General features: G+C 40.6%; 1 non-coding gene across 1 annotated transcript; it reads right to left on the minus strand.

The window, feature by feature from the left end:
* Positions 1–8,258: 8,258 nt before the first annotated feature.
* Positions 8,259–8,389, minus strand: LOC140870244 (small nucleolar RNA SNORA5). Its single transcript, XR_012147214.1, has one exon. It is a non-coding gene; the product is annotated as a small nucleolar RNA SNORA5 (small nucleolar RNA).
* Positions 8,390–9,446: the final 1,057 nt, after the last annotated feature.

The following is a 9,446-nucleotide window of genomic DNA, read 5'->3' on the forward strand; positions in this document are numbered from 1 at the left end:
TTGAAATCTTAACCGAAACGAGCCCATTTTATACCGACGCGACCACAACATCATAACCTAGACCTAGGATTAGCCCTAACCACGCCCGGACCACGTTCAGATCCTCCCCTGCCGCAAAATCAGACTGCCCTGCCCAAGGAGATCAACACCTTACACCCATTATACTTGGAGGAAACCATCCCAAGCCCTTTTCCCTTGCCTCTAACTCCTTCCAAACCACCAAACACACCTATAGGCATGTCTTAGGACTTTCCACAAACACATAGGCAGCCCTCAACCACACTCCAACTTCATATTTTAAAATTCACATGATCATGCACCAAAATGCCTCAAATTCATGAATAATCAATCAAGCCCAATGCAAATCAATAAAATGCTTCAAACTCATTTCAATTCCAGCCCTTACACATGCAAACTTTCGAAATTTAGGGCACACAACTTTTGGAAAATTCGAAAATACACCAAATATTCAAAATACCTCATGCCTCCAATCAAAAATCACCACACAACAACTTAGAACCCAAGCTAAAGCATAAATTCAAAATTTACCAACCACATACTGAAAAATTCCAGCAAAACCGAACCCTAGCATGATGAAATTCATGTGAATTTCGAAATTAAAGAAAACATTGGTGCAAAAACATAGTAGCTAGCTTGAATGCCCAAGGAATGCTCATACTTGCCTTAGCTAGTTTTACCCACAAAAATCGAAATGAAAGAGGGGAAAGGGGCTGGAAATCTTGTACTAACACCTAGAAGAACCTCTCTAGGTGACCTTTGGGCGGCGGCGACGGCAGCGGCTTGAGCTTGGAGAAGGGAGAACGACCAATGGGAGGGGGAGAAAAGAGGAGAGGGGCAGCTATTAGGGAGTAATGGGGCTAGAGTTTGTGAAATAGAATGATTTATGTGTTTTAAAAGTTGAGTGTGTAGTGTGTACATGTGTGTGTAAGCATAGGTGTAAGTATTTAAAAGTAGGTGTGAGTGTTGCTTTTAAAAAGTACAACTTTAAAGTACAACTTTTGCCAACTAACTTATACTAAAAAAATTTCTAAGTTTAAAAACCCCAAATTAAAAATATTAAATTAGGTTTTACTAATCCGGGTTTATGAAAATTCTAAATTTTGAAAAATTTAAAGAATAAGCCCAATATTGCAATAATAAGAAAAATGATTTTTAATACCCGAAAACTTATAACTTTCAAACTCTCATCTAATTTCCTCCTTCCTCCCTAATAAACTTTTAAAATAACAAATCTTGGAATTTACCGCCGAAATCCACCATCGCCAAATTCCGGGACCGGAAGTCACTGTCTCAAAAATTTCAATAATAAATATCTTAAAATATTTGAGCACTAGAACTTTAAAGAAAACTTAAGAAATTAATTCCAAGCAATTAAAAATCATAATTATTAAAAAAGAATTTTAGGCATGAAATTTAAATTATGAAATCTTAGGTGCTACAAGAGGCATCAGTGTAGACAATATATCCTCCTGATCTAGAAGGTAAAGCTAGCACGGGTGCAGTAGTAAGACGTCTACGCAGCTCGTTAAATGACTCCTCACAATCCGAGGACCAAATGAAGGCAACATCTTTCCGTGTTAGTTGAGTCAAAGGCCTGGCCAACTATGCAAAATTCTCGATGAACTGACAGTAATAACCAGCTAGACCCAAGAAACTTCGAATCTCAGCAACCGTCATCGGACGAGACCAGTTCAGAATTGCCTCTATCTTACTAGGATCAACTGATATTCCTTCACTAGAAATCACATGATCGAGAAACAGTACCCGATCAATCCAAAATTTGCACTTTCTCAATTTCACATACAACTGCTTATCTCGTAACGTCTGCAAAACAATCCTCAGATGTTGTGCATGCTCATCCTTGTCATGAGAATAGACAAGAATATCATCAATGAAGACAATGAAAAATCTATCCAGATATCCTCGAAATACCTGATTCATCAGATTCATAAAGACTGTCGGTGCATTCGTCAAACCGAATGGCATAACTAGAAATTCATAATGCCCGTATCTGGTTCTAAAAGCAGTCGTAGAAATATCCAAGTCTTGTACCCGCATCTGGTGGTATCCAGATCTCATATCTATCTTGAAGTAGACAGAAGTACCCTGTAGTTGATCGAACAGATCATCAATTCGCGGCAAAGGATACTTATTCTTGATGGTGACATGATTCAGCTGCCTGTAATCAATACATAATCGCATCGATTCATCCTTCTTCTTAACAAACAACACAGGTGCTCCCCATGGAGAAACACTCGGACGAATATATCCCTTATCAAGCAGATCCTGCAACTGCTGTTTCAATTCTCTCATCTCTGACGCTGTCAGACGATAAGGTACTCGCGATATAAGCATTGTTCCTGGTACTAAATCAATACCAAATTCAACCTCTCGAACCGGAGGAAACCAGGAATTTCATCAGGGAATACATCAGGAAACTCGCTGACAACCGGTAACTGATCAATACCCGGACTACTCATGGATATATAAACTGCATAAATGAGGTAGCCCTCCCCACCTGACTCTAAGACATGACATGCCTTCAGAGCCGATACAAGTGGCATCGAAGGTCGCGCACCCTCACCATAAAAGTACCAGCTATCACCCACATCCGGATGAAACTGTACCAGACGCTGATAACAATCCACAGTAGCGTGATACAAAGTAAGCATATATATTTCCAAAATACAGTCAAAATCTGTCATCGCTAAGATCATCAAATTAGCCGATAACACATTATCCTCAAACTCTAGAAGGCAACCCATCACTAGATGCTTAGTTACTACCTCCTGCTTCAACGGAGTAAACACAACTAAATCCAGATCTAATGATACAAAAGGTAATTTATGTCTCTTAACAAAACGGCTAGAAATAAAGGAATGCGATGCTCCAGTATCAATTAAAGCAAGTGCAGGAATACCACATAACAAAAAGGTACCTGCCAACATGCGATTGCTTCCCTCAGTAGCCTAATCCTGAGACAGAGTAAACACCTACCCTTGAGTCTGTGGACGGTAACCTGAAAAACTCTGTGGTGCTGGCTGTTGACGTGGAAAAATCGAAGCTTGAGATTCAACCTATGATCCTGATCCACTAGCAAAATCAATACGTCGAGGACAATCTCTCCGCAGATGTCCCTGCTCACCACAAATATAACAAGCACCAGTAGCCTTCCGACGTGAAGCTGCAGGATGCTTCCCACCATAGTGACTGCAAAACTCCTCCTCTTCTTCTTCTTTGCAAAACGGAATGTACCTCGTGAGCCACGAAAACCAGACGAAGTAGTAGTAGAAGACATATGTAACACCCCACTATATCAAGACGGATCTTTCCAGTGTGCTTATGTTCTCACTCACACGCACCCTGAGAAACTTCCCAAGGGGTCACCCATCCTATAATTTCCCCAAGTCAAGCACGCTTAACTTTGAAGTTCTTATGTGATGAGCTCCCGAAAAGAAGATGCATCTTCTTGATATGAGTAGTACATATGAAATCTTTTAAACTCTTCTCAACTATGCAGTCTCATACCTACACAGTCTCAGAATCCCTCTCATTCCGGCAGGATCGGTTCATTCATGTCTTCCTCCGCCTAGAAGCCTATAAGGAGCCGCTCATTGTTCGTGCAACCTCTTGGCACCGGCGAACACTCCCGCCTCCTCAGCCCCGAGCTTCACATGCCCACCAGCTTCCGCTTGGTTCGTACCCGAACCATATCGTACTAAAAGAGGTTGTCTCTAATACCATTTGTAACGACCCACTATATCAAGACGGGTCTTTTCAGCGTGCTTATATCCTCACTCACATGCACCCTGAGAAACTTTCCAGGGGGTCACCCATCCTATAATTTCCCCAAGTCAAGCATGCTTAACTTTGGAGTTCTTATGTGATGAGCTCTCGAAAAGAAGATGCATCTTCTTGATATGAGTAGTACATATGAAATCTTTTAAACTCTTCTCAACTATTCAGTCTCATACCTACACAGCCTCAGAATCCCTCTCATTCCGGCAGGATCGATTCATTCATGTCTCCCTCCGCCTAAAAGCCTACAATAAGCCGCTCATTGTCCGTGCAACCTCTTGGCACCGGTGAACACTCCCCGCCTCCTCATTCCCGGGCATCACATGCCCACCAGCTTCCGCTTGGTTCATCCCCGAACCATACTGTACTAAGAGATGTCGTCTCTGATACCATTTGTAATGACCCACTATATCAATATAGGTCTTTCCAGCGTGCTTATGTCCTCACTCACACGCACCATGAGAAACTTCCCAGGGGATCACCCATCCTATAATTTCCCTAAGTCAATCATGTTTAACTTTGGAGTTCTTATGTAATGAGCTCCCGAAAAGAAGATGCATCTTCTTGATATGAATAGTACATATGAAATCTTTTAAACTCTTCTCAACTATGCAGTCTCATACCTACACAGTCTCAGAATCCCTCTTATTTTGGCAGGATCGGTTCATTCATGTCTCCCTCCGCCTAAAAGCCTACAAGGAGCCGCTCATTGTCCGTGCAACCTCTTGCCACCGGCGATCACTCCCCGCCTCCTCAGCCCCGAGCATTACAACATAGGTCCAGATTGCACAAAAGATTGAGCCCTATGCCCAAGAGATCCACTAGGCTATCTTGGAATCATAAACAGTGCTCGCCTATTGCTATTCTCCACTTGACAGCAACGGTTCACCAAAGTCTCATAAGATGTCGGATCATCACAGAAGACAACTTGTGAATAGATATCTTGATTCAAGCCTTGCAAAAAGATATCATACTTTGACGTATCACTGTCATTGATATAAGGACTGAAAGGTAGCAGATCAAGAAATCGTTGCTGATATTGATCAATAGTCATTGATCCTTTCTTTAGAGTCAGCAACTCCATAGATCGTGCCTGACGAACTGCTGGAGAAAAATATAGTTTCTCAAACTGCTGACAGAAATCCCCCCAAGTCACATGTCCTCTCTCCGTACGTGCCTGAGTAGCCTTGGCATCCCACCATAAGCGTGCTTGATCTTTTAGAACAAATTCTAGAACTTCCAGTTTTTGATCTTCAGTTCAATCTAAAGCTCGAAAAGCACTCTTTAGTTTGGACGATGACCACCTTCCTGGACAACACTACCATGGCTCTCATCACCTCTCCCGGCCATATCCTGAAAAAGATTTGCACATTAAAATCCCAAATGCGCAATAATTACTTAAGACTAGACTAAATCCCAAGTACTAATCCCAAAATCTAAGCATGCTCTGATACCAAAAATGTAGTGACCTTGCATTGAATCACCTACTAACCGGCAACTAATATCATGCATTAAACTTAATAAAGTAAAAATGCTTAACAGAGTAAAACGTGTGGAAACATATTCTATAATTTACATATCAGCTTAGTAAAACATATCCAGACTTAATACCGTAGTGATACAACCATATCGAAAGGCTTAAATTACAACTGTCTAAAACATTATACAGCTAAACAAATCCTGTTGTATAAGATCCCTTGAAAAGCTCCGGCTCCCTAGTCCTGCCTCAAACTACCGGCTCCGTCCATCCTGTGACCTGCCCCGTGGAATAGGGTGTCCAAGATAACAACTAGGACGTAAGCACTAACGCCTAGTACATAAATATGAGTAAACGTATATATATGATGCATGAAACATGATGACTGTTACAGAGTCATCTGAAAAGTCATGCTCAGTACCGACGCCACATGAGTGCTGCCACCGCACGGATCAACCTCTGGGTGCAACCACACTCGTCTAGTACACCAGAGTAGTCAGACATACATGTCTCGCCATCGCGGTACTCTCAGTGACAGACTAACAAGTATAGAGATGAGCGGATCTATAATTAGGTATAACAAGGTATAGGCTCAACGTGTATATGCACATGACATATGAATACGGAAAGCGATAAATCATATATCATGCCATATAATAATGTCAAGTAAATGCAACATATAAACATGTATACTCGCTGGCAATCTCAGTCAATGTGTACGTACCTCTAGGCTAGTTCAAGTCTATTAAGATCCTAGGTTCCAAGCCTATATTCAAAAGTTCACTGTATCACTACACAAGTTCTATAAGCCTTAACTAAGCTAATAAGTACTCCCAAAACTTAAATAGATACCCGAACCATACCTTCGTCTGTAGTAAGCCCTTTGGAGTCGCTGGTCCCGGATGACTATAACCACACCTTGGTTATTCCAGAACCTCTATAATAACTGATATGACCCTCAAGTGTATATCTTACACTTATATAACTGAAGAAGAAAACTCGAAATTCGTAATTCAAAATTAAATCGAATGAGCCCTATTTATAGAAAAAATTTCCGGTCAAGTTCGGACCCTCCGAACTCGGGTTCGGATCGTCCGATCCAACTCACTGTCTGCATGCAGAACACGTCGAGTTCAGACCGTCCGATAGCCACTTCGGGCCGTCCGAAGTGTTTTAATTCCGACACTTGTCAAAATTCATGGCTGAGTAATCCTGCTTGCTTGGCACAAGGGAGTTTGGGCCGTACGATCCTGGTTCGGACCTTCCGAACGTGCCTTAACTCCAAAGTCAACATGCCCTTCTTCGGAGCCCCCGGCTTGCTAAGTTCCGATCGTCCGAAGTTCTCTTCGGACCGTCCGAACTGACCAAAACTTTGGAAGTCCAAGTCTTAATTCTAAAGTCCAATTAAACCCCAAAATTAATTAATTACTAACCCTTAATCATGTTTAACATATTATTATCTTAAAATAGTATCTGAGTTACTACATAATTAACTTTTCTCTATTGATTTATATTGAAAGTTTTATATATGATATTTAACAACAGATTTTGATCATCATTAATACGTACAATTATTATTAATATGTTCGATGTTGTGTCGTAATATAACGTAATGTTTAATCATAGATTTTTAGGGTCTCGACCATAAATATTAAATTCATATTTATATAATAAGATCGTATATTTATTTATAAAATATAAACTAATGTTTTCAAATAATATATATAAATTTTTCGAAGAAACCAAAAGAGATTCTTCAATCACATGTATCGAGGTTGGAAATATTAGTAATGTTTTATAAAAAAAATTCATTTTTTTATCTTAGTTAATACACAGTTCATTTCAATTTGGTCGGTACTTGTAATTCTATATGATCATATATTCATATAGCGTAAGGAATTGAAGAAGAAGCCGACTACATTGGAGATATTTTTGCACACGCATAGGAGAGCAGATGGCACATTTGTAGATGAGAGCTCGAGACTAATTCATGTAAGTTACGAAAATTTATAATTTGCAAATATTATAGAAGAGGTACATATATAACATTTAAAATCAATATATTTCATAATTATTTCTTACAGGAACAAATGGAAGCGTATTTTCATGAGGCTATGACTCTGTTGTAAGATGGGACTATCCCTGATGCACCTAAATTCCATGAAGTTAATGATCAATTTATGATCATCACCGGTGGTCCGAGGAAGAAAAGGTTGTATGGCTTGTCGACAGTAGCATCTACGATGTATCCGATTCCATGACTCCATGTCTGTGAGGTTCTATCGGCGCAGGGCATTCTTTGGAAGCTTTACGTGAGGAGGCACGTCAATCACGGGATGAGGCACGAGCAGCTACTCAAAGAACCAAAGAAACAGACCAGAGGGCAGTAGAAGCAACCAGAGAGTGCGAGGAGTTGAGGGCACGTATGTCCTCATTGGAGGAGTAGCTCGTGCATTAGGCAGCGACCATTATTCACAGGCACGAGGATCATCGCATGGTGCTCGGGGTGTCTCAACACATACCAACGGGTCCTCACAAGGGAGCAGAGAAGCGAGTGGCAGGAAGGGGTTCACCAGCGGGTCGGGTTTTACCGAGGGAGAGGGTTTCCATGGATGGAATATCATCACAGAGAAGTACATCATCATTCCACATGGAGACGCTCTTAAATATATAGAGACGAAGATGAGTACGATGACGATGAGACTCATCCATGAGTAGGATATTTGGTAAAACAATTTTGTGTTATGTATATGTATATATTATATTTTGGAAGTGCATACTGTTTTGAACCATCTTTGTTATAAATAATTATTATTTTAAGTCTAGTAAGATATAATTTATAATGTGCGCAAACATTAATAAATTGTAAATTTTATCTTTAAAATTCATATGTTCGAAAACCGTGACTAAATTTAGCAACGGTTTTATAAAAAAACTTTGGTAAAAAATAGCCACGGTTTTTATTAAACCATGGCTAAATTATCCACGATTTTTTAAAAAAAAACGTGGCTAATTGAGCCACACTTTTATGCCGGACCGTGGCTGAATTAGCCACGATTTTATGTAGAACCGTGGCTGAATTAGCCACGGGCTTTAAAAAACCGTGGCTAATTTAGCAATGGTTTATGTCAAATCGTGGCTAAGTTAGCCACGGAAGTTGAAAAATCGTGACTAATTTAAAAACCGTGGCTAAAATTGAAAAATTCTTATAGTGATATTGATACCCCGATAAAATATCCGGGATGTCACCAAACCCGAGTCAAGAGGAAAAGCCTGGGGTTACGGGGTATAAGTCCGAAAACACGACCCAAGCAAGGAGTGTCCGGGGTGGTATCTCATACCTAGGAGGAGTTGGGCAAGAAGTCCCGATGATGGGCGTAACCGGGTTTAAATATTTATACTGGTTATAAAGAGGACACGCCGAACTATCGTGGGATGACGTTGTCCACAAGAATCACGTCAGGAGCCATGCTTTGACCGTATGGTCGTCTCCCGAAATCACGGAATTCATCACTTCACATTAAAAATTGTCAGAAACCCATGTCGTGTAATCATTAGGATCTCCTTATAAATACCAGGTCCCCGGGTGGGTCTGATTGAGGTACGTTCTCACGTGTTCATATTTACACACACTCAATTTCTTTAAATATCTAAGCCCACTCCATACATCTTAGTCTGACTTAAGCATCGGAGTGGCAACGCCGAGGGCTCTCTACCTATGAGTTTCTTGTTTCTTGTGTGTAGACATCACTTGCAGAGGCAAGAAATTCCTTCATCTGGATCATCCGGGCTCTCATCCACGAAGTACCTGGGACCCATTTTATAATCTTCGCATCCTTGGCGCCGTTTGTGGGAAATTGAGTTCAAGACGTAGATATGACTGTTACCACAGATCCAGAAAATTCTCGACTCCTTATCAATACAACTCAAGAGCATATGGATGCAATGGTGGATGTTGTTGTACAAAAAATATTGGCTGCATTTTCTGGAGGCTGTTGGTGATCACTTGGGGCAGCGTTTTGGAGTTGTTTGGAGTGATTTTGGTGTTTTTTTGGATGTCATTTTGCTTCTGGACATGGCTTCTTTTCATACCCACCAATTTGGTTATTTGCTTCTATTGGATTGCGCTTGTTATTTGAGGTATTTGGCT

This window comes from Henckelia pumila, chromosome 4, assembly GCF_033568475.1.
Source record: "Henckelia pumila isolate YLH828 chromosome 4, ASM3356847v2, whole genome shotgun sequence".
Taxonomy (NCBI): Eukaryota; Viridiplantae; Streptophyta; class Magnoliopsida; order Lamiales; family Gesneriaceae; genus Henckelia; species Henckelia pumila.